This window comes from Amblyomma mixtum, chromosome 5, assembly GCF_055824585.1.
Source record: "Amblyomma mixtum isolate Tamu chromosome 5, ASM5582458v1, whole genome shotgun sequence".
NCBI classification, from domain to species: Eukaryota; Metazoa; Arthropoda; class Arachnida; order Ixodida; family Ixodidae; genus Amblyomma; species Amblyomma mixtum.
The window spans coordinates 162,919,041-162,943,554 of record NC_143016.1 but is presented as its reverse complement, the minus strand read 5'-3'; the positions used below and the strand labels follow the sequence as shown (position 1 = coordinate 162,943,554).

The following is a 24,514-nucleotide window of genomic DNA, read 5'->3' as shown; positions in this document are numbered from 1 at the left end:
GAACTCGTTTATATCCGGCTTACTATATCCCTTCTGCAGGCGACGCTGGTGATCTTACTACAGCTATACTTTCGGGGTGGCTTAGGAGAATAGGCGTACGTCGTCGTCGTGTGTTTCAGTCGCTCAGCGATTCTCTAAAATTGCTGTTTGTTGTGTGTAGTAGGCAAAAAAGCTCGGGAGTCTACTCAGGGGACTTTTGTCGGCTGGCTGGGACAATTAACGTGCAGAATTTCAGTGTAGGCTGAGCGATAAGCCGCAAGCACTAACGATGTCGTCTTAAAACAGTTGTTACCAGTGCGTGCCTTTCGTATAGTTTATAGTACAGCTTCCAGTCTCTTAAGGTGCTTGTCGAAAGTAATTGTCAAGACATACTTTGGACTTCCAATACTTCGTCTGCAAAGGTGCTGCGCAAGAGCTTCTAGAACGCGAACCTGTCTAACTTAAACCAATCAATATGAAAAGTGGCCTCTCTTCGATCGGTTCTGTTTACTTTAAATAGCCGCTTTTGCGATCGATCAGCGAGAAATCCCAACGTATGGCAAGCGTGGTAGAGCTTAGCGTGGATTCGCGGGAAAGAGCACTGGCTACTACCGTTGGCGACGCTGGTGCTGAAAATGATTATTGCTCCCTGATTGTCGTGTCACATCCTCTGAACTGTGCACTTTTTTAAAATCAAGGAATTATTTGAAGCCATTGTACCAGCCGGATTTGGCCGCACTGGTCACTGAGCTGGGCGGTGAAACCTATTTTGCGTTACTTGCCTTAAGAACGATCTGCAAAGAAAGGTCGATATTCAACACTATCTAGGTAGACAAGGGCGCATCTACGCCTATAGTCATCCTAATGCTGATAACCGCTCACTCTCAAGCAAGATTCTAGATGTTCGAGGATCCAAACAATGACGACGGGAATCACCTGCAAGTGTACACTGATAGCGCAGTGCGCAAAACGAGCAGTAACACTGTGTCGCATTTGTAAAGCCCAGCCTCGGTATGTCTAGTGTAAGTCGACTTCACCGAGTGGTGTACTCTACAGTGGCACAGTTTCTGGCAACCGAACGGCTCTTATGCGCCCTTTTGCTGTGGACCACATAGTGCAGTGACTCTGAGACCAAGTCGGCCCTAGAGCTTCTAGAATGCGAGGCTCCCTCGGCGAAGTTTGTTAAACTGGACAACCATAAAGGATTTACAATGTGCTTCCAGTGGTTTCCTTCTGGCATCGAAGTCACTGGTAACAGGAAGCAAATTGCCTTGCGCAAGAAACTCTGTCATGCCACCACTAAGATCTCGAAAACACTAGAACTTCGCAAAGCAGCTTCTGTCACATGACTTCGTTTGGGTCACCACTGCATCACCCTTCTGACACACGGGATCCACGAGTGGAGAAAGAGACTTTCTTTTATCGGCTGCACACCGTCTCCAACCACGCCCCGACATGGCTGTACAAGAACCATCTCGCTGCGTCACGTCTGTGCCTGGACTGCGCTGTATTGGGCGACGCACAAAGACTACACCTGAATGTGCCCATGTCGCAATAAGCGCGAGACCTTTAAGCGCGACCTGAGGAGATGGAATGTGCAAGTGGACAAAGTTGTTCCGGTAGTCTTCCCTGAAGATGCATGACCGAGGAGGCACGCTGTAGCAAGACTATTTTTTTTAAATTTCCTAAGGGACACTGGTTTAGAGGACGCTGGTAGGCTGTATATTTCATTTAACCTGTAAGACAGGCGTAGCAAGTAATATTTGGTGTCGTTAAGTAGAGACTAACCACGCCTGTCCGCCACGTAACTACCACAGGACGTCCCGCAGCAGGGGGTGATGGATAGCCCAGGGACATCCCAGCTATGGGAAGCTTGAAAACACGCTGCACCTCTTCGTTTGCTCGCTTTCATTAAACTAATACCCGTGCCACACGCGCACAAGAAATGGCAGTAAATGCTTAAGGCCTTAAGCTTGTTAATGCCATTATTTTCGGAGTTGGTGCTACACGTCCACTTTCAATGCCGTTATCGAAAGTGACGATGACGATAACGCTTGCAAGGTAGTCAAAAGTTTCATCTTAATATAAACATTCCTAATGAGCAGAATATATCGGGAATGATGTTCCAATGTAATGTAGAAACGATTTTCCAGAAAATACGGCTGTTCCTGCTTTACAAGTCGAAAAAGTAGCCATAAACTCTCATGTCAGCACATAAGTAGAGAATACCAGTCAATAAGGCTGGTTAAAATGGCGCTCTTCGCATCGAAAATGCGGTTTAGGTGCCTCATCTGGCTGAAAGTTAAGAATTAACCATTTTATAGTGGGCTAGGCAGTTGTAACTGACAAAGCTGCATGCTTTTCTGCGTGTGGAATGGGAACGAGAGTACACATTGCACGGGCAAATGAGTTGAGGCGAACTCAGTAGGTCGCGAATGGCAGTAAGGCTAATGCCATTAAATTTATGCGTGTGGCACCGCACCAATGCCATTAAAACTTAAGGCAGTAAGCACTTAATGGCATTAAATCTGTCCGTGTGGCACGGGTATAACAGGAGTTCAGAGGACAATCTGCGCTAATTCTTGCGCGGTGATAAGATGCAAAGCCTTTGGAAGGATTTAGATATTTACAAATTTTACGTGCGTATGGTTGAGGTCTTGGCGAATGGATGCCTTAGTGGTCCGCGTTACTGGGCTGCTGTGGCTGAATAGCGAAGCGGTATGTTTCTCAGATATGGAACATAGAGTAATCTTTAGTATAAATCTACGATCTCTGGTTACAGCGTCTTCAGAGTCCACGATCTTTGGTCAAAGCGTCTTCAGGCGCACCTGATGAATTTCGGTCAAGACCCACAATTCATGGCATTGCGAATATGCTGGCTTAGTCGATCAACTTTCCAGATATTGCTTTTTTTGCCGCCTTTGTTGTGAACGATGAGTGCTGGCAAAGAAATAGCTGGCATTAATAGCAGTCGAGCATTCGCGCGAACATGGTCCCACCCGTGGCGCTGAACATGTAGGAATTTAGAGTGATTATGAGCGGCGAGATCGAACAATTAGGGGATCAGTGATGCTCTTTGCACATGGGCTGCCCACTTACCACTGGCATAGTTGAAAATTTAGACCAATTCTCTAGGCCGGTGGGAATGCGACTTTCAAACTATGCCTCTTATACCGGGTGTTTGTTTTAGAAGGTCCAAAATTTTTAAAAAAAGGTAAATTACTTTAGATTTATTTTATCACTGGTGCTATAGAGGCGGGCGCCAGGCAAGATAAAAACTGCTTTAATTAGTTCGCTGATTAACTAAATATGTTAATGCACTTTACTAATTTTTATTTTAGGGGTTATGTTGTATTCGCAGAATACAACATGATCGTCCTCGTAACAGTCCAACCGAGAAAAAACAAGTTTAATTAAAAATTTTTCACGCACGGTACGAGGCGAGAGAAAATCACCCTGGTAGGCATCTTCACACCGTAACTCAGCGGCGGGGAGCGCCTCTGACGTAGTTTGCTTCGCCCTGCGCTTTGCGTCACACGGTTGACGTCACCTGAAGCCCGGACGGGCGGTCTGCGCTATCGCTGCTTGTTTCGATTCAAGCGTAGAAAGTTGGGCTAGTTGGTTGGTAGTACTATTGTGATACATTCCAGCGGCTAAAAAGACAGGGACGAAGGTAGACGAGACAGGACGAACGCCGTTCGTCCTGTCTCGTCTACCTTCGTCCCCAACGTTTATAGATGCTTTTTTAGTTCCATAACTCCTCGCAGCGCCCGCAGGGAGCAGGCGGCCTGTCGCCGTCCCCGCCACCGCGGCGCTGCAATCGCGGGTTGAGCTAGGAGGGCGAGAGTCGTCTGCTAGCGTGCAGCGTTTTGCACGAGCACTCGCATTCGAATCATCGCTGCGCGACGGCTGTTTTTTGTTTCCGGCTCTTGCCCGGAGGTATTTCATAACATATGTGTGCTTAGCGCGTTTGCGAACTTAAGACCGGTGTTCTGAGCCGTGTCACAAGCGGCCGTTTTGTACGGGCAATGACGAAATGCATGCTTCGATTCTGCTTCTCGTGAGATGAACCTAACCTTGCTACTTCAATAGATTCGGATTATCCGCCGAACCAGTTTTTCGCGACTGGCTGTTGTGTCTCGCATTTCGCGCAAAATTACTTTTACGTTTTATTACAGCAATACTGGTGCAAATAAAACCCGCCGCTGTCTCGGTGGCTACGGCCCGCGGCTTTTTTCCCGAAAGCCGCGAGTTCGATGCCGGTGTAGGCGAAATGCAAGAGTAATTCAAGGCCCTTGGCATTTAAATAGAAAAAATTCATAGCCTGCCAAATAGTACAAGGCTGTTTCTTCTGGTGATGGAACACTGTATCTGTGGTCGTTGGAAGCATTGGAGAGGTCCCTGAAAGGTATCGGCATCAGCTCTTGCCAGATCTGTTCTTTCTAGCCTTTTTCTGGATGAGGGCGTCGTGACGCTTTTCTCCGAGGCTCTCGAAGGCACTAAATAAGACACGATCAGTTCCCGTCTCACAGTTCCATTTCACAGCTACTTCAACAGGTGTGTAAAAGAAAGCAGCCTAAATAATGATCAGATGGAAGACTCCATCTGAAGCTGCAAAAAATATTGTAAAATAGAGCAAATAAACGTTTTCCACCACCACCTAAATAATTGCCTGAACTTTGTCACTGTAGGGTGGTCTTCGTCACCTCCTAATGGGCTCACTAGGCCAAAAAAATCTCTGAATTAAAAAAACACATTATATATGAGCATTTCTAGGCTTTTTCAACGTGCCAGTCTAATTACCTCAAGCGGGTCTTGGTTTAACTTCGCTGTGAGAATATACCTGACACCCTTGCTGTGTAGGAAGTCTATAAAGGGCAGCACTGACATCAATGTCACCCGCAGGGACTCAACGGTTTGATTTGATGCAATGAGTTTGATATTTCCTCTTGCTTCCGTACGGATGGCGTTTCTCCGGGTTGCTCTTGTACCCGCTGGTATAGCCGGGCACGAAGCAAGTTGGCATTGTCGCGCTCGAAAGCTGCTTCACGGCCAGCAGCGTTTGTTGTTCTGGGTGCACGATGGGGACCACGTGTTCGCAGAGCGCATAGGAACACAAATGGACAAAAAAAGGCAACGACAAACCCGCGCACACTGGCTAAGCAGTAACTGCAGCCTGCAGGAGAGGAGCCGCGCGCGCGTCGGCGACCGCGCAAACCTAGTGTGCCTAGGGTGCCTCGATGCCAGCGCCGCCGTCCTGGGCATCGAGGCACCCTAAGTGTGCCTCGATGCCAGCGCCGCCGTTCAGGGTGGTGCCATCCTTTGACCGCTCCAACGCCGCCTCTCTCTCCCTGCGGCGCCATGTTGAATCACAGCGGTCGGTCGGGCTGGTCGCCGTTGCTTAGTGCAAGCAGCTGAGCTTCCGTTTTTCGAGGCCCAGTGGCTGCGGACGATCGCTGGTGGCTTTATTTGTTTGACAGTGCTCTACCGCATGATTGAGGAGCTTCTCAAGTCCACCGAGGCAGCATGACGGGTTGTTGTGTTCTAATGTGCGCCGGGTCAACGCGTAAAGGTCTACGCTGTTTTCGCTTCCCCCGAGACTCCGAGCGAAGGAAAAAATGGGAAGCTCAAGTAAAGCGGGATCAGCCCTAGAGTACATTGCTTTAAATGTTACACCTCACTGTGCTTTTTATCACTCTTTCTCGTTCTGCTATTTCGTGGTTTGCATCTTTTTTTTTCATACTTTGTTTTCATGTTTACGGCGAAGGTTACACAACACTGGACACAAGAACATTTTTCCCCTAGGTCTTGTTAACTTATTTCGTGGTTTGAACCTTTTTTCATGCTTTACTTTTATGTTTTCCTTTAAAGTTGCACCCCACGGTACATGCCCCACTTTTCTGTCCCAATGTCTTGCTTACTTATACTGTAGTTAGTTCGCGTTTTTTTCATGACCTGAAATTACAGTTGGCATTAAATGAATAATTTGCATTGTCTTTTGTTTTGTTCTCTGTAACCTCTGTAAGAGGGTAGGCTGAAAAGCTATGTTACATATTTGTCTTCATCAGTAGTAAAGATCAACTTTTAGGTAGGAGTTGTTTTTCTAACAGCCTAATCCATCTGCACACAATTTTGTAGACAGAATAGGTATATACACTGATAGCCAACGTTAAAACCGAGTTTTTTTTAACAAAACCCTCTATGGTCGATTTTTTTCGAAAAGCATGACTTTTCAATGTCGATTAATTCGATTTCGAATTTAAAATTTTCACTATTACTGCAGTTTTTTAATGACTAAAATCCACCCTTTTTGAACAGGTTTACTTGCATGGTTTATTAATGAATACCGATTGGCTTGAACAAAAAAAAATATGAAAAAATGTGCGTAAAATTGTGTTTCACAAACTGAGGAATCGCGGGAGAGCAACCGGTGCGTATGTGCATGGCGCAAGCGAAGTGTGCATGCGAGCGCACGCAAGAACATTCGGTGGTTGTGCACCCCTCATAAAAATGAAACGAGTGAGAAACTTCCAGTAATCCTTTATGCTATCGCCAACGAGGGGCGAATCGTTTTCTTTGGCCTCGAGAAAGAAAACGCAGGAGCAGTGGCAACGTCGGTATACGGCGGCATCATTTGTATATACCAGCGACCACCCCATAAGCATATGTAATTGCGCCCTTGTGAGCAATAAACGGGCGAGCAACTCGTAGTTACCCTTTGAAAGATTAGAAAGAAGACAGACACAAGTTTTTGCGAGCAAAAGGAACGGAAACAGCCCGCGCGACGATAGCGAAACCAGCCGCAGTGCTCGGGCGGCTGACGGCACGCGAGCGCTAACAGAACGTGCGAATTAAAATCCAAAATATCGTGGAAAAAACAGAGGCAGCAATTTATTCTATCCGCATGGAGCAGCGGCACCTGCCCGGCAACAGATCTTTAAAATAAGAGCGCGTTTTTCAAACCAACAGACGGAACAGTAAATGTTCAACCTCGACCACCTGGGGCTGTAAAATTAAGTCATGAAATTACGCCTTCGACCCTCGGATGTTAAAATGGCTATTATGAGTGAAAAGATACGCAGTGCGATGTTGATGAAAAAGACTGTTCTAGTCAAAAGCACTCTCACGCCCGCCGAGAGTAAGAGTGGCGCCGTTACACACGCTAGAGCAGCTGATGCCATGTGATTCAATATGGCGGCGCCCGCGATGTTGTCTCCACTCTGAACAGCGGCGCTGGCATCGAGGCACCCTACGCAAACCTCGACTGCAGCGCCCTCTCACTGCCCGGGTACAAGCAGCGCCCGCTTTCAGGGGAGGAGTTATGGAACTAAAAAAGTATCTATAAACGTTGTTCGTCCCTGTCTTTTTAGCCGCTGGAATGTATCACAATAGTGTTTCGATTCGCTCCGCGGCCTCACGGAATGCTGCGTTGGAACAAAAACGCACTGACACAAAGCGCAGGGCGGAGCGAGCTACGTCACAGGCGCTCACAGACGCTGTGCTACAGTGTGAAGCTGCCTACCAGGGTGACTTTTTCTCGCTTCGTAACGCGTGCAAAAAATTTTTTCATAACATTTATTTCTTAGCTGGACTGCTTGGAAGACGATCACCAATTCTGCTAACACAACTTATCGCCCAAAATAAAAATTATAAAAGTTAATTAACGTATTCAGTTAATCAGCGAACTAATTGAAGTAGTTTGCCTCTTACCTGGCATCCGCCGTAGCCCTCAGTATAGCCCCAGGGTTAAAATAAATCTAAAGGAATTTACCTTTCTTTAAAAATTTTGGACCTTCTAAAAAAACACCCGGTATTGTCGGCACACTGGAGGCATCTAAACTCCTTTATTCAGACAGACCAAGGTAGTCAAGGCAGGGTCTGCCGACAGTTAATGACACTACTGAATTGCCAGTCGTGCTCTTCAGGACCATGTTTCTACGGATGTCGGCCGAAGAACGCACGCCGAATAAAGTTTGAAGGAAGATATTTTCTTGCCGGCTGGTGCTTACACGCGTATGTGTCACACACAAGCAGGCTGGCTGGCTACTTTCTCCATGCCTCTCTTGACGCCATGACAAAAAAAAAAATTAAGACGCCACGGCAATCAGCCTACTTGCTGCTGAAAGGTAGAAAAATGTAATCATCAGAACACGTGGCGTTTATTCGTCACCGTGCAACATGGATGCCTCGTTACCGTTTCCTTCGGGATTTCAGGATGCGTTATACATAAAAGAGCAATCGCTCACGCCTCCGACTCACGCTAATTTTTTTCTGCCAGCTGGAGCCTTGCTGACATTTTCGCGCCAGAGTCAAGTGCGTTAGGCTCAACCGATGTTTAACGAGAGGCTGGAGCAAGCGCCCAGTGGCTGCCACGTATGAAATACTTGCCTGTACCAGCATCCCCACTTTTGAGTACGAAAGGCTGGTGTACAGTATTGAGGTGCTACCTTATCAGTGCGAGACTGAATGCTTTTGGTTCTTTGCCATTTTTGTTAGGCGGCATAATTTTTTTGTTGTTGTTTTGTTATTGCCTTTGAGGCAATGCCCTGTACGGTGTTTTGCAAGAGCATAAAACTTTTGTTTCGAGAAAGAAAAATACCGACCCTCTATCAACCCCACCATATGTGTTTTACAGTACCATTCAAAACGCTCCAGTAACTAGGGTCGTCATCATCATCATCAGCCTGGCTAAGCCCACAGCAGGACGAAGGCCTCTACAATATCTCTACAAATCACGCTGTCCTGTGCCAGTCGCGGACATATATCGGTAACCTTTTTAATTTCATCCACCCGCCTAACTATATGCTGCCCCGTGCTCCGCGTGTCTTCTCTTGGTAGTTAGTCCGTCCCCCTTGCATTCAATCAATCAAGCAAGCAATCAGCCTTTTATTTTCTCTATATTAGAGAAGGAGACAGGAATAAAAGCTCGGAAGCTTGACTGAGGTTCTGCCCCCTTTTTCCACGTTGGCATTGCATCAGACAAGCGGCAATAAATTCTGCGCTATACATTATAGCACAAAAGAAGATAACACACCTTGGAAAAAAAAGCAAAAAGTACCAACACAAAAATACATGCAGCGTCATCACACAAACTTGTTAAGAAAAAATTCTTAATAACAGTATTTAAATGCCGGAAAGGGTCAAACATTTCTTTGTTTAAGTTATTTAATAGCACTTTCAGCGCAGTACATTCGCAGTACATGCTCTGCACATGCCCATTTGTTCTTGTTTATTTCGACTGAGATGTCACTAACCCTTGTTTCTTCCCTGACCCACTCTGGCCTCTTCGTGTCTCTGGGGTACAACATTTCAGCTGCCCTCGCAGTTAACGGCATGTCTGTGTAAGTGCTTCAAAAATCTCCTATAATAGCAACGGTTACTCTCACCTGACTAGAATGAACTTCACCACCACAGTAGCATTCATCCATGTTAGAGAATAATTAAAAGCCGTGCCTACGTCAGTGTGCTGCGGCTCTTCCGGAATGCATTTCATACATCCTCCCATGCAAACAGAAATTGTATAACATGTTGCATAAGAAATAATAAAGGGAGCAAGCACGCTATATACATGTAAAGCTTTACAGTCAGGAACAAGTCAAACACTGTGTTATAACCTCCCACTATTTTGCAGTTGCGAAGCAAGTAAAGAAAGCTGAAGAAATGGAATATCGGTGTCGGCAAAGGCGGACCGATGTGCGACAAAAACAAAAAAAATCTCTGCCTCTGTGTCACAAAGTGCGCGCATGCTTTATTTTTCTTCTTTCTTCTCCGACCAAAGTGGCCACGGCTGGCCACGGCGCCGGTAGTATGCGGGCATGTCGCGACGCAGCGGCGATGACTTTGCCTCCCCCCGCGTGGGCGTTGACCCCTCGCGACGCTGGGGGGTCAAGACTACGCCGCCCCCCTCCTCAGGATTACCTCCGGGAAGCGAGTGCTTTCACGAGGGGGGCACGGGAAGCGGCCGGTGAATGCCCTAGCACCCGTCCCAACCTTGGGAAGTTAACATCGCTCCTCGTTAGGCCCATACCTTTCCTACGCGTCTCCTTCAGTTTCTTCATGTTTCTTCTCCCCCCTTCTCAACATCTGTAAATCGTTGGTGCACGGGGCCGAGAGGATTCGTTTGCTTTTATTTGTTTTTTTGTGGTTTGTCACGTGAACACGGTGGCGGGAAAATCACGACCGAGTTATACCCCTGTCACACGGGACGTTGCATGTCATTCGCAGGAAATGACATTCACACCGAATGTCATTGAGAACTGGCGTTCCCGTTCTACACGGGTACACAAAATGGCATTTGCTATTGATGGCGATGTCCATCGGAGAACTGCTATGACAACAAAACGTTATAAGTCATGGTTTTCATATATATATGTTCTGTTTATTGTTAGTAGCACACTGTTAAACATGAATAGACTGTTTAAAAATTCGTTACAACGCCATGCGACAGCAATAGTCAACAAGCAATCCACTGAAATATCCAAAGCAAGACAGGCTCAAAGCCGCTCACGATCGTCCCTCCCGCCCGGCATTCCTTCATAGTCGGCATTATGGAGGGCTGCGACATCAGTGCCGAATTTTTTACAGTCGCTAATGAGCAACAATGTAAGAGAGCATTACTCCTTCTGCAACTATTAAGGATGAAGCGCCGGAAGCGGCTGCAGCGGCTGAAGCTTGCAATTCAAGAACGCGTCAAGACGACGAGAGATTTAGAGCTGCGTCTGCTGGCGAATACGTTCACGTCGGCCGCTGTTTGGGCGTCCACTTCGTCAGGTATTATCCGCGAGCGGTGGGCCTTCCCAAGAAATGAGAATTGGTTCGAAGACACGTTGCCTAACCTCGGGGAATCCCATTTCAAGCAGGCGTTCCGCGTGAGTCCTGCCACGTTCAGGTACCTTGTAGAATCGCTGCAGTGCGTTTTGCAGCGTCAGGTGACCAACATGAGGAAGCCGGTTTCCCTAGAGAAACGTGTAGCCGTTGGATTATATCGCCTGTGTTCCAGCGCCGAGGACCGGACAATAGCGCATCTTTTTGGCATCGGCCGCTCAACTGTGAACATTGTGTACCGGGAGTTTTGCCGAGCGATCGTCGACGTTCTCGAAGGCGCCTGGGTACACATGCCGAGGGAGGCGGAGATGGCCGAGCACATGCGCGCGTTCTACGCCGTCACTGGTTTCCCGCAGGCCATCGGCGCACTGGACGGCTGCCACTTCGCCATCTCACCGCCCAAGAAAGACGCAGCTGACTACTACAACTACAAGGGATGGTAGGTCTTTTATGTTGCTTTTAAATTTGTGAGTAGCAGTGCAGGGCAATGACAAAACAGCAGATGACCGAAAACTGCGTTATTCTTTTATGCACAAATCATTAACTAGGACTTAATGAAAGCAGGTGCAACAGAATTAATCTTTATCCAAAAAAAGTGGCGATTTGGGATATTGAGGCATATGTAGCTTGGCCACTAAAATGCACGGTGTTGTATCGGCACTTTCATTGGCAGGTGCGGGCGTTTAGTTTTCTCTGTGCATGCTAAGTGGCACACGAGAACTTTTCTTGCACAGTGAATAGCATGCAAGTTCTAGCATCCGTGACTAATATTTCTTCCTGCACACTAGTGCAGTAGGTATTTTCTTATGTGCCCAATTTTAAGTGTCAGTTTAAAATTATGCTCACAAAAGAGTCAACTTAAAAAGCATCATTAACCAGTGTTTTTTTTTAGGCAACAACATGACCTATGAATCCTGTATAAGTGGAAATATTTCTGTATATAATCCGTTCGTATTTTTAAGCTCAATGTTCACAGAATGCTTCAATTTTTTATTTCACTTCAGACGGTGTCTTCGTCGTGCTGGTAACCTCTTCTTACATGCAGGTACAGCATCATACTGCTGGCAATCGTCGACCACCGCTACCGTTTCCTCTACCTGAACGTGGGGAGCCCGGGCAGGTGCCACGACGCCCATGTCTACGGCCGGTCACGGCTGAAGAATTTTGTGGAGAGTGACCGCTTCAAGTCACCTGTGTCAGTGATTGAAGGCACTCCAGTGGCACGACTCATACTCTGCGACCAGGCATTCCCACTGACGCCGCATTTGCTCAAGCCGTATCCTAATGCCCCGAGCGGTACCAAGCAGGCAATATTCAACTATAACCTGTCAAGGTCAAGGCGAATTGTGGAGAATGGGTTCGGTCGTGTGAAGGCCCGCTTCAGATTCATCATGAAGCGGATGGAATGTAAACTGCTAAACGCAAAGCAGGCTATTAGGGCGTCCTGCACTCTGCACAACATATGTGAAGCCTTTAGAGATCATGTGGAGGAGCAGTGGGTGCAGGACGTGCACAACTACAATGCTTTGTACGAGCAGCCTTCGCACAACACTGATACTTGCATTGGTGAAGGCCAAGATGTCAGGGCTGCACTTGCCGAATACTTCTGGAAACTGGCCCAGTAATTTCGGTGCTACACATGTAGCTCAGGGAAATGCTGAAACCGGATGACGCAACCGGACGACGCAGTTACAGACGTCTTGCCCATTGAGAGTGGAGCAGAGTTGGAGGAAATTGGATCTCCTAGCGTGTCAAAAGCAGGAGTTGTAGGGAATGGCAGAGAGGATGTTCGGCTGGACGTTAATGAAAAGGCCAGTGTCAGTTCTAGCGAAGTCAAAGAGGATGAAACACTGTGTTGTGCATCGGGTTCGGCAGAAATGCAGGCCACTGCCAGTTCTAGCAAAGTCAAAGAGGATGAAACACTGTGTTGTGCATCGCGTTCAGCAGAAACGCAGGCCAGTGCCAGTTCTAGCGAAGTCAAAGAGGATGAAACACTGTGTTGTGCATCGCGTTCGGCAGAAACGCAGGCCAGTGCCAGTTCAGTGCCAGTCCACCACAATGAGGAAGACTTTGCCTTGGAAGGGCCCAGCAAAATCGATGTGTAGTCTTGTCCAAGGACGCTTGATGAATTCCCAAGGGTGAATCTTTGCAGCTGCTGGCGCAGACCTGGATTCCTGACAACGTGCACAGTCTCTCACCTTCTGCTCAACATCTCTGTCGATTCCTGGCCACCACACGGCTCCTCTGGCAAGCCCCTTCATCTTGACAATCCCTGGATGAGCTGTGTGAAGAATGTCCATGACATACGGTCGAGCTGGCTCTGGAATGACCACACGACTGCCCCACAGCAAACAACCTTGGTACACCGACAGTTCATGCTTGCGGCTCACAAACGCTGCAAACTCTTCTGGCAGCTTGCCCTCTGGCCACCCATGCTGCACCCAATTGCAGACTCTAGCAAACAGCTTATCCCTTGACGTGAATCTTGCCACCTTCCTAGAGTTCCATGCTACTTCCGGCGCCATTTCCAGCATCCCTACTTCTCAAAGACGCTGCTCCTCTTCCTCTGCCCTACTGGCTCTCAGTGGTAAACGACTGAATGCATCAGCATTGGAAAGCTTCTCCGCTGGTCGATACTCAATTTTATAGTCATAAGCCGATAACATGAGATTCCAACGCAGCATCCGTGGTGATAGCACCTGGGGAATGGGCTTGGCATGGTGCAACAGTCCTAAGAGAGGTTTGTGGTCTGTCTGGGCATAATTCCGTTCTGCCGCATTCATAGTTCTCGACGCATAAGCAACCGGTCTCTCGCTGCCATCTTCGCACACATGACTCAACACAGCACCCAGTCCGTACGGGGATGCGTCACAGGCCAGCACTAGAGGCTTGTTGACATCATAGTGCACCAGAACATGTGATGACTGCAGCAGATCTTTCGCCTGGCGAAATGCTTCTGCCTCAGCTTCCATCCAACGCCACTCGCGACCCTTGTCCAACAGCCGGTACAGTGGCTCCAAGGCATGAGCTGCTCCTTTAAGAAACTTGTTGTAAAAGTTCAGAGCTCCTAAAAAGGCTTGAAGTTCCTTTTTGCATGTCGGCTCTGGGGCCTTGTGAATAGCACGCACCTCGTCTTCTGTCGGCTGCACACCTGCAGAGTGCACACGGAATCCCAAGTAACACACTTCCTCAACACAAAATTGACATTTGTCAAACTTTAGTCGCAGACAGTCTTCATGAATTCTTTTGAGCACTTCTTGTAAACGAGCATTGTGCTGCGCCTCATCCTTTCCACCGATCAAGATGTCATCCAAGTACACCATCAATTCCATGCAACAGTTCTTCCATGTACCTCTGAAAAATAGCCACTGCCACGCCAAATTGAAGACGGGTTACGCGGAACAGTCCCCAATGTGTTGTAACCGTCAACAAGTCAGCTGTTTCTTCATCAACAGTCTTCTGTTGAAACGCCTGTCCGAGGTCTAGCCTTGAAAACTTCGAGCAACCTGGCAGCCTGGCACACAGCTGCTCTGGTGTCGGCAGGGGATACGTTTCCCACTGCACTACACGATTGACTGTGCTCTTGTAGTCCCCGCAGATCCTTATTAATCCATCTTTTTTGACAACTGGAACGACAGGTGTTGCCCACTTCGAGTGCCGCACAGGCTGGAAAATACCTTGGCTCAACAGCTTGTCCAGTGCTTCGTCGACCTTCGGTCTCAATGCAAACGGTACTTCTCGTGGCTTCAGAAATCGCGGCGGAGCTGCCGGGTTCACCTCTATGCGTACAGGAGGCCCTTTACTTGTCCCAAGTCCAGGCTCAAAGACTGAAGAATACTTCTTGAGCAAGGCTGTTGTTCCCCTACTGCCAGTTCGACTCGGCTCGTACACACTGTGAACACCACTCAGACTTATTCCCAAGGACTTGAACCAGTCCCGACCGAGAAGTCCGATACTAGCACCCTTAACCACCACCAATCGCAGGCGATGTTCCTGCCCCTTGAATTCTACCTTCACGGTCAGTTCACCCAACACTCGTAGTTCCTTGTTATTGTAAGCTCGGAGATGAAGATTACTTGGGCACAACGCCCTTTTCGATATTCGCAGCTTCTGCATAGTCCGGTCGTCGATGACTGAACACACTGCACCAGAGTCCACCTCCATCTCTAGGGGACTTCCGTTGATGCGCACTTCCACTCTCACGGCTGGCTCTTCACCAGACAGCACGAACACGTCGTAAACGTCCGACGCAGCATTCTTGTGATGGCCTCCACTGGCCCGTTCTTTGTTCTGAGAGTTGGGTTCAGCCGAAGCGCGAGCTGCAGCCTTCCTCCTGCATGCTCTCACTATGTGCCCTCGTTGCTTGCAGAAGTGGCACTGCATATTAATGAATGGGCAACTGCTTAGCGAATGCGCACCCTTGCAGCGGAAACATCCGCTTGTGCTCCCAGGCGAACCAGCCTGCTTCTGGGTACCCTCCTTGGCTGTCACTGGCGCAGAGACCTTCGCAACACACGGGTCGAAACGCTTCCCGCTCACGCTGCCAACTTCACACGATGCGGCACTGCTGAGAATTTGCTCGGTCTGTCGCTGCGCAGATTCCATTGCAATGGCTTTCTCCCGAGCTGTCGCAAACGTAAGCTCCGGCTCCGCCAGCAACCGACGCTGAAGAGTCTCGCTTCGCACCCCGCACACTAGCCGGTCGCGCAACATGTCATCGAGCGACGCACCTAAATCGCAGTGTTCCGAGAGATGTCGCAATTCTGCGATGTAGTTGGCAATTGACTCACCGGGCTGCTGTTGACGTGTGCCAAACTTGAAACACCGTACTGTCACTGACGGTCGCGGTGAGAAGTGGTTTGAGAGACGCCTGACGATCTCATCGTAGGCCACGGCCGACGGCGCATCCGGAGAACAAAGGGAGCGAACGATGGCATATGTTGCTGGGCCGCAAACGCTGCAGAGCGTTGCTCGCTTCTTCTCGTTACCGTCGATGTCGTTTGCTTGAAAGAAAAATTCGAGGGGCTCCAAATACAAGGGCCAAGACGTCGCCTCCGTCGGAACGAATTCCCCAATTGTGCCCAGCGCAGTTGCCATTTTTACCTCGTCGCCAATTGCGCACAATTGCGCACAATTTGCCACCAGCAATAAAGGACATAACACATGTAGCTCAGGGAAATGCTTTATTTTTCGAGATACTTAACTAGCGCCTCAGTGAGACGTTTCTCTGTTGCGGCTGATTCACGGAGAACCTCTAACTCCATTCTTCTCAGTTCCATTTCTTCTTTTCGGCTCTCTTTGATGTCGGAGCATAACTGCCTGTTCGTGCTGACTAGCTCGGCCAGCAGACTCTTTTGCGTGGCATGCCGGCTTTGTTTTGCTGCTTGGCGGCCTGCTTCCACTGGTGGAGCCCTGCTGCTGTCCTCTGTGTCCACTACTGGTGAAGAGGTTGCGGGCACTGCAGCAGACTCCAACAGCACTTCATGTGCTGGTGCCAGAGGCGTCAGACCAGCACTGCCATCCATTGCACAGTCTTCATCAGCTGCTCCTCCATTTTGCATGCTATCAATTATCTGAGAAAGCAAAAATATACCGCATGTAAACATATTTGTGCTTCCAAGAATACACATGCAGCTCAAGCAACACTATTTTTGTAGGTACTTGAGAAATAATTACCTGTTGCATGCAGCCTTCACAATCTTAACAGGCGCATTAAACCCATTCCTATATTGAATATTCTGCACTACTTTAGCATTTTGTGGTGAATGTGACATTTCTCATGAGCAACTTTCATGTGTACATGATTTGAACTCATAGTTTTTCAGCGTAGCGGCACACGGCCAAAGAAAAGAAGCAGGAAGAGAAGAAGGACGAACACAGCGCTGTTCGTCCTTCTTCTCTTCCTGCTTCTTTTCTTTGGCCATGTGCTGTTGCGCTCAAAAACTATGAGTTCAAATCAAGTATACCAACTAGCCTAAGAACAAACTCTACTGAAGTTCATGTGTACATTTTTACTCACCCGCAAGAGGCGCTTGAGGAACTGGAATGAATGAATGAGCTGTTTATCTAGAAAGGGAGCCTCAAGGCCTTTTGTTGGGGAATTGGGTTGTTAAGGAAGGGAAAAGTAGGGTTCAATTAATAGATGAAAGAACGGCATGGGTGGTCCAGCCAATCTCGACACTTCACCCGTATAAAAGACTGCAACATGTATAATATCCTCGTGGGACATTTGTGATGTACGGTTAGCACAGGCCACACACGATTCGCGCTAAATAGCCAAACAGCAGTCTCTCTTTGTAACTTACTTCCACAAATTCTTTCTTTCTCCATACCCCCAATCTCAAACGGCTCAAAAGGAGTCAAACACCGGATTCCCGCTCCTAATGCAACGATTTCTAGCCCACTTCGCCAATACACGGTCAGTTTGCCACGGCTGTGTACTGTGCAAGCCTCGGTGTGGTCTCAAAGGATCGTGCTCAAAGCTCTGTCATGCTCTCTTCGACACGTCATAATATACGCATACTGCGCCTGTAGTGGAGGAAAAAAACGAGGGTATTTTACTTTATTTGCAAATACCAGAAAGAGCTGGGGGGAGGAGAACGAAGTGTGTCCACAACACGCCGACTAGTTTCACCAAGCCGATGTGTCTCCGTCGAGACGGTGTGTTTCTCTTGAAGTTGGAAGTTTGCGCACTCTGGACTTGGGCGCATTTAGCACGATAAATAAAAAAATTAAACCCATTAAACCCATTCCTATATTGAATATTCTGCACTACTTTAGCATTTTGTGGTGAATGTGATATTTCTCATGAGCAACTTTCATGTGTACATGATTTGAACTCATAGTTTTTCAGCGCAGCGGCACACGGCCAAAAAAAAAGAAGCAGGAAGAGAAGAAGGACGAACACAGCGCTGTTCGTCCTTCTTCTCTTCCTGCTTCTTTTCTTTGGCCGTGTGCTGTTGCGCTCAAAAACTGAGTTCAAATCAAGTATACCAACTAGCCTAAGAACAAACTCTACTGAAGTTCATGTGTACATTTTTACTCACCCGCAAGAGGCGCTGTGGGTATTGAATCAATAAATATGCCAAGTTTCCATGTGTCATGCCATAGAGGATCAATGTGTCTGGTTCCTGATAAGTTGCACAAAAAGAAAGAGGTCTTTCTCACGCTGGGTTCACAGCTAGGAGCCCTGCATTGGGCTATAGAAGCGTACTTACCATTTCAACAGTGGCACCATCGCCACTCATGGTCTCCTCCACAAGGCTGCTGTCATTGACAGGCAGGCGGCCAAGAAACCTGGCAATTTCTTTATAGAAACGCCATGTGATGGCGCCTTGCCCTGTCGTTTTTCGGCTCAGCAACCTGCATGAAACGTATGACTTTGTAGCAGTGCTGTTTATAAGCTGCAGAGGACTCTACATGACTGCTGCTAGGAAAACCGTCGCCTCTTCTGAACATGCAGTCACTGCTGATCTGCCCAGCAATGTGTTGCATGTATGTACAGGGTCGTCCACTCTTAGTTAGAACGCGCTAGCGCGTGGCTGCACTCTTCAGAGGGCCACCGCATGCGACGCAGTCGCTCATCTCAGCAAAGTGGCGCAGGAGAAGGTGTACCTGGACGCGGTGCTTCGCGTCATCTGCTACTTCGCTTCGATGCGCAGCCGTTTCGGACGCAGTGACCTTCCAAAGAGCACGGCCAGGCGCTAGCGTATTCTAACTAAAAGTGGACGACCCTGTACTTTCAGTGCTTACACTAGGACCAGTCAAGGGGAGTGAATTCCAAGTAAATATTTCGGCACCGCAATGCTTCTGCGCAAAACTAATACATGTGCACATGTATTATGCACCAAGTAGTCGCCGTGGGGAACGGTTTAGAAAAAGTTTGGCATCCGAGACACAAGGTAAAACCAAGATGCCTTGCAAAAAGAATCAGAAAATTAAAATAAAGTGGAAGTCGTGCGATAAAAATTACGCACAAATACATGAAGCATTTACAAACCTGGCTGAAGTAAACGCAGATATCACTACTACGTTGCGGTGTATGTTGAATCACGACTAAAGGCATGAATATAGAATGACACATAACTTATAATTACCGCCGAGTCAACGGCGAAACACAAAACGACGACTGTTTTCCGTACCGTTTTAAAACGTGGCGCGATAGCACAAGCTGCTCAATACCCACAGAGATTCGGCACGCGAAAAAAATCAACCGCCACTTGCGTCTATCTCTGCGCTAAACAGCGTGCGACGATGCAGGAGTGCGATCTCGCATCTGAAAACAGCACGATGAATGAGCAGCGCACTGTAAGGCAAAATGAAAAGGAAAGGCGCCACTTACCGGTATCTGTTTCCAAGGTTTTCAATCTTCGATTTGATCTCCTTTACGGTCTTATCAACCACTTGCGCACGCAGGCACTCACAGATTGCAACGTATACGCTCATGTTGCGCTTCGCGCGGCGCAAATCGCTGAGGTGGTCTTCCCACACTTTAATCAGCGCCCGCGTTTCGTCGTCGGTCCAGTGCGTCTTCTGCTGGGCTGGCGAAGCTGCGTGGTTGTCTTCCATGATATTGTAATCAATGACCACGCTATAACCACGCTGCTCAACGAAGGATGGAGGACGGCGATAAACGGCCAGGACGGTTTGTAAATAAACATGGCCGTCTCTATGGTAGCCGTCGGCGACTGGGAAGAAGAGTATTGTTGCGCAAAATCGCTTCAAATACCCTGTTTTACATCGAAAAACGATTCAAAAGTTCATTACAACAATTAATAGAAGCGTTTACTTTGATTACATTTTGTTTTTACTAGAAAATTTTGTAAAATTTGACTAAGCCGCTGTCGTCGAGATTACACAGGTCGCGCTTGCATGAGTTCGGTAAACTCATTCACTGGGCGAATGTCGTTAGCTATGAATGTCATTGACTGTGACCGTGTAGCAGCAAAAAAAACGCCATTAACACGTAATGTCATTCGCTGCGAATGACATTACATGTACCGTGTGACAGGGGTATTAGTTGGTTTTGAGATTTCGGTGCGTGCCGACGTGTGTAGGGTCAGCCAGGGCAGTGGTCGGCAAGCGAGCCTAGGCGGTGTCTGACGCGTAGAGCGCGGCGACGGCGGCCCCGAAAGACGCGTGGAAGACGCGTAACCCGGGGCCCAAGTTCGCCCGTATCCGCACCCCCCCCCCCCCCCCCCCCCCCATCAGCACCGCGCGCTTCCGCAGCCCGACGCTCCCTGCGACCGGACCTTGCCACTACGCAGCTAAGTCACCGATTCTCACCACTCGCTCTGCTCTTTTTCTTTGTTCTGTCGCTGTTCTCGTCCTATTCCTTTGTATATTGCTTTAATCATGTAACTTTGTTGTATAGTTCTCGCCCTGTTATTTTTCTTCTTATTGTCAATAGTTGCTTGTGTTCTGATCCTGTGTTTATTCGCGTCGCGCCTGTGTATTTTCGCAATATTGCTTGGTTTATTTTGTAACCGTTTGTTCTTGTTCTTACCCAAGTAAAAGGGTTGCTGAAGAAACTTGCCTATACGCCTCATGCCTCCGGTCAACGGCTAATCAGGCGTGGCCCCTATCGCCGGTCAGCAGTCTAACCTCATCTTCCGCACGCGGGGTGGAGAGGTTTGTCGCTCCACCCCCTCCTAACTTACGGAGAGTGCAGTGGTGGCCAGGGTTGGCCCGATTAATTATAACTTCGGCGCCAATCAAACATCTAGCCGCCCACCATATCGTGACAATTGGCGTCCACGACAGGACTTGCTGACCACGATTAGCCCTGACCGGGAGGCGTAGGGTTCAGGCCAGACTTGACGTACGCGCCCTATTGAAAGGTGCGTAGAGTCGGCGCGATGGAGGACCTAGAAAGACTCATCGGGCGCGGAAAGGCGTTAGGTCTCGAGGGAGCAGCCCTTCGCCAATTTGTGTGCGACGAGCGGATAGCGCTACGCGAGCGTCGTCGCGAGGATGATGAGCGCCGTCGTCAGGAGGACGAGCTAGACAAAGCGCGCTCAGCGCGCAGGCTGCTGGAGATGCAGAAAGAACTTGAGGCTCTTCGAGCAAGGAGCAATCTTAGCAGGAGCGAAGGCTCTGATTACGCTTCAGACGGAAGCGAAGTGCCAGGTGAGGCAGCACGGAAGGTGCTTGAGGCCGGAGAACGGAATTACCGGCAAGGCGACTGCAGGGTGGTTGCAGAAATGACACCGGCAGCAGACCAGGTGGTTTTACGGACACCTCCCGAGCATGGTGAGCAGACGTTCAAAGGGGGGGGGGGGGAACTTTGTATCGTCAAAGGACGAGCTGGTGAGCTCGACCATGCGATCGGGGTAGAGGTGAGTCCGGAAACACCTGACGCGAATACGCTGGAAGTGCGGTTCTGCCGAGTGCCGGCACCACCCTCAGACGTCAAATTGGAGGCAACAGTGTCGCCTGACCTAGAGAATGGGACACTGGGGCGGTCTTTCGGGAACAAAGATCCCGGCGATGTCGCGGCTCCCGAGCGACTGACCCAGAAACGGGCTGTGAAATGCCCCGGTCCTCATGATGATGAGGAAAGAAAGGCCGAGCTCGACGGTGCGGTCCGAGTAGAGGTGAGTGCGGAAACACCTGAAGCGAATACGCTGGAAGAGCGGTTCAGCCGAGTGCGGGCACCACCCTCAGGCGTCGCAAAGGCAGCGACAGCACCGCCTGATCTAGCGAATGGAGCACGGGTGCAGCCTTTCGAGATACGAGAGGATCCTGGGGCTGTCTCAGTTCCTGAGAGGCTGACAGAGCCGCAAGGAGGGGAATGTGACGACCTTGATGTCGTCGAAGAACCCGAGGCCGAGCTCGACGGAGCGGTCAGAGTCGAGGAGCATTGCTCGGACGCGTCGGCTCTAGAGCCGGACCGGGAGAACGGAGCACAGTTGTGCCCCGTAGGGGAATCAGCGCATCATCGTGATGCCGCAGTTCGCGCGTGGCTAGAACCGCGACAAACAGCCGAAACAGGGTCGGTTACTGTAACAGATGACCCGTTTTCGGAGCAGCAGCCAGGAGTGCAGATGGATGTAGAGTCCTACGTGGGGGTAGGGCGAGCCGGTTGCTGCGAGACTGCCGTCTCCGCACAGACAGGCGCACAACCGGCAAATGACGCAGAGTCATTAAATACCCGCCAAGGGGACTATCCGCACGAAAGACCAGGTTACCGCACTGGGGATATGTGCAGCTCAACAAAAGCGGGCGCGCAGGTAAGCCCTGTCAGGCAGTGCCCGTCTTCCAGTGCTGCGTATCAGGAAAGGGAGGAAGAAGCACCTGTAGTGCTTCTTAGCAGCCTGAAAACTATAGGGCACCTGATCTGCATGACTCGTACCCGACTCGGGAAGTACCCAAACGGCGAGAACCGTTTTCACGCTGCAGCGAAAAGTTTGTACGACGCCCGAGCGATCTCTCGCATCAACTGCCGCACAGTCGAAGTAGGCGGAGGGAAATTTCTGTCTGGAAAGTTCCGCACCAAGAAGTACGGTGAAGTCCCCCTCAGTGCCGTACTAAAGGACGACAACAGTCCGGCACTCATTGCACTCCCCGGAACCTAGGCGATCACGAGCTCCGAAGCTCCTTTCCGCCTAAGTGGTCATTCCTTTTCTTTGTCTTTATATGTTGTGGCCTTTTTTGTGCTTGGAATGTTTGGCAACGCAAAATCTGCGGATGTTGTGTGCAGTGTTGAACTGTTTCAATTCCAAGTGTTGTGTGGAACAGTCTGCAGTGACTGTGACGTGACTGCGTGAAGTGTGCAGTGCGCGACTGTGCGAGCCATCGTGGGAAACGTTGTGCGACGAAGAACTGGTGCGCGCTCCTGACAGTGAAGTGCGCGTTAATTCATCTTCGTTTGCTTGCTCGGCAAGACGCATTTGTGCATGCACGACATTTGTGTATTTGATTTTGAAATGTTTTTAAGAATAACATTCTTTTCGTGGGGGTTGTGTCACAAAGTGCGCGCATGCTTTATTTTTCTTCTTTCTTCTCCGACCAAAGTGGCCACGGCTGGCCACGGCGCCGGTAGTATGCGGGCATGTCGCGACGCAGCGGCGATGACTTTGCCTCCCCCCGCGTGGGCGTTGACCCCTCGCGACGCTGGGGGGTCAAGACTACGCCGCCCCCCTCCTCAGGATTACCTCCGGGAAGCGAGTGCTTTCACGAGGGGGGGACGGGAAGCGGCCGGTGAATGCCCTAGCACCCGTCCCAACCTTGGGAAGTTAACATCGCTCCTCGTTAGGACCATACCTTTCCTACGCGTCCCCTTCAGTTTCTTCATGTTTCTTCTCCCCCCTTCTCAACATCTGTAAATCGTTGGTGCACGGGGCCGAGAGGATTCGTTTGCTTTTATTTGTTTTTTTTGTGGTTTGTCACGTGAACACGGTGGCGGGAAAATCACGACCGAGTTAGTTGGTTTTGAGATTTCGGTGCGTGCCGACGTGTGTAGGGTCAGCCAGGGCAGTGGTCGGCAAGCGAGCCTAGGCGGTGTCTGACGCGTAGAGCGCGGCGACGGCGGCCCCGAAAGACGCGTGGAAGACGCGTAACCCGGGGCCCAAGTTCGCCCGTATCCGCACCCCCCCCCCCCCCCCCCCCCCCATCAGCACCGCGCGCTTCCGCAGCCCGACGCTCCCTGCGACCGGACCTTGCCACTACGCAGCTAAGTCACCGATTCTCACCACTCGCTCTGCTCTTTTTCTTTGTTCTGTCGCTGTTCTCGTCCTATTCCTTTGTATATTGCTTTAATCATGTAACTTTGTTGTATAGTTCTCGCCCTGTTATTTTTCTTCTTATTGTCAACAGTTGCTTGTGTTCTGATCCTGTGTTTATTCGCGTCGCGCCTGTGTATTTTCGCAATATTGCTTGGTTTATTTTGTAACCGTTTGTTCTTGTTCTTACCCAAGTAAAAGGGTTGCTGAAGAAACTTGCCTATACGCCTCATGCCTCCGGTCAACGGCTAATCAGGCGTGGCCCCTATCGCCGGTCAGCAGTCTAACCTCATCTTCCGCACGCGGGGTGGAGAGGTTTGTCGCTCCACCCCCTCCTAACTTACGGAGAGTGCATTGGTGGGCAGTTGGCCCGATTAATTATAACTACGGCGCCAATCAAACATCTAGCCGCCCACCATATCGTGACACTCTCCCGTAACCGAGAGTAGAGTAAGCATGAAATGTTTACGGGCATAACACATTGGTTGTAGAAGGTACTAGTCAAAATCTTGAAATGGGTCTCGCGTTCAACACACGAAGCGATCGCCTGCAATAGTGCGGGCTTAGGTAGGGAGCCGCGAACCGTGACGGCCTTGTCGCTTTCGGGAGCGGCCGCATAATCATGGCGTTGTCGGCAGGGGCGAGCAGTCCTGCTGTGGCGTATCACTCGCAAAGGGATCGCTTTCCGCAAGACGCTTCCTCTCCTTTCATCAGGTTCCATGGCTCGGCTTAAGCAGCTGTGACGGTGGTGGCATTGAAATGCAGGACGATGCAGAAGCGTACGCGGACACGACGAGACGCAGGCCTGGCAAGAATGTATATGCAGCGCGTTCGAATACTCCGCGAGCGTGTATACATCTGTCTTCCAAAGGGGGAAACGTCGTGAGCTGAAGGCCCAGCGGCCGTCTTTTACATGCGTGAGTGTGGGACCACAGCGCCATCCTTGGGGACGGCGCGGAAGCAGTTTTTCAGCCCCAAGGCCCATCTCG

At 49.5% G+C, this 24,514-nt stretch overlaps 1 protein-coding gene and 1 pseudogene across 2 annotated transcripts in view; both read right to left on the bottom strand.

Annotated features, from left to right (window-relative positions):
* The window catches only part of LOC149344356 (coiled-coil domain-containing protein AGAP005037), a 443,868-nt gene that overhangs the window by 336,411 nt on the left and 82,943 nt on the right, over window positions 1-24,514 (bottom strand). The gene's annotated exons all lie outside the window — the stretch shown is intronic.
* LOC149344358 (uncharacterized) lies at window positions 15,871-19,371 on the bottom strand (annotated as a pseudogene).